A 1,702-nucleotide genomic window follows, 5' to 3' on the forward strand; every position below is an offset into this window, starting at 1 on the left:
AAGAAGAAGCTAAGATAAGCTAAAGCACAACAATCCAGAGAAAATCTTGCAGAGAATCTTGAAAAAGAAAGAGACATGGCCGAGCCCAACAACAATGCAAGGAGGATGCTTGGTGATTATACTACACCTACTTCCAATTTTTATGGAAGAAGCATCTCAATCCCTGCCATTGGAGCAAACAATTTTGAGCTGAAGCCTCAACTAGTTGCTCTAATGCAACAGAACTGCAAGTTTCATGGACTTCCATCAGAAGATCCCTATCAGTTTTTAACAGAGTTCTTGCAGATCTGTGATACTGTTAAAACTAATGGAGTAGATCCTGAAGTCTATAGGCTCATGCTTTTTCCTTTTGCTGTAAGAGACAGAGCTAGAATATGGTTGGACTCACAACCTAAAGATAGCCTGGACTCTTGGGATAAGCTGGTCACGGCCTTCTTGGCCAAGTTCGTTCCTCCTCAAAAGCTGAGCAAGCTTAGAGTGGATATTCAGACCTTCAAGCAAAAAGATGGTGAATCCCTCTATGAAGCTTGGGAAAGATACAAGCAGTTGACCAAAAAGTGTCCTTCTAACATGCTTTCAGAGTGGACCATTTTGGATATATTCTATGATGGTCTATCTGAGTTCTCTAAGATGTCACTGGACCATTCTGTAAGTGGATCCATTCACCTAAAGAAAACGCTTGTAGAAGCTCAAGAACTCATTGACATGGTTGCATATAACCAATTCATGTACACCTCTGAGAGGAATCATGTGAGTAATGGGATGCCTTAGAAGAAGGGAGTTCTTGAAATTGATGCTTTGAATGCCATATTGGCTTAGAACAAAATGTTGACTCAGCAAGTCAACATGATTTCTCAGAGTCTGAATGGATTACAAAATGCATCCAACAGTACTAGAGAAGCATCTTCTGAAGAAGAAGCTTATGATCCTGAGAACCCTGCAATGGCAGAGGTGAATTACATGGGTGAACCCTATGGAAACACCTATAATCCCTCATAGAGAAATCATCCAAATTTCTCATGGAAGGATCAACAAAAGCCCCAACAAGGCTTTAATAATGGTGGTAGAAACAGGTTTAGCAATAGCAAGCCTTTTTCATCATCTTCTCAGCAACAAACAGAGAATTTTGAGCAAAGCCCCTCTAGCTTAGCAAATATAGTCTCTGATCTATCTAAGGCCACTTTAAGTTTCATGAATGAAACAAGGTCCTCCATTAGAAATTTGGAGGCACAAGTGGGCCAGCTGAGTAAAAGAGTCATTGAAACTCCTCCTAGTACTATCCCAAGCAATACAGAAGAGAATCCAAAAAGAGAGTGCAAGGCCATTGATATAATCAAAATGGCCGAATCCAAAGAGGAAGGGGAGGACGTGAATCCCAATGAGGAAGACCTCATGGGACGCCCTCCAGATAGAAAGGAGTTCCCTATTGAGGACCTAAAGGAATCTGAGGCTCATATAGAGACCATAGAGATTCCATTAAACTTTCTTCTACCATTCATGAGCTCTGAGAACTATTCTTCCTCTGAAGAGGATGAAGATGTAACTGAAGAGCAAGTTGCTCAATATCTAGGAGCCATCATAAAGCTGAATGCCAAGTTGTTTGGTAATGAAACGTGGGAAGATGAACCTCCCTTGCTCATTAGTGAACTAAATACATGGGTTTAGCAAACTCTACCTCAAAAGAAACAAGACCCTGGTAAAT

At 40.9% G+C, this 1,702-nt stretch overlaps 1 non-coding gene across 1 annotated transcript; it reads right to left on the minus strand.

Annotated features, from left to right (window-relative positions):
• Positions 1-468: 468 nt before the first annotated feature.
• On the minus strand, positions 469-576 carry LOC127747327 (small nucleolar RNA R71). The gene has a single exon (XR_008009127.1). It is a non-coding gene; the product is annotated as a small nucleolar RNA R71 (small nucleolar RNA).
• Between the last annotated feature and the right edge of the window lie 1,126 nt (positions 577-1,702).

Source organism: Arachis duranensis, chromosome 4, assembly GCF_000817695.3.
Source record: "Arachis duranensis cultivar V14167 chromosome 4, aradu.V14167.gnm2.J7QH, whole genome shotgun sequence".
NCBI lineage: Eukaryota > Viridiplantae > Streptophyta > Magnoliopsida > Fabales > Fabaceae > Arachis > Arachis duranensis.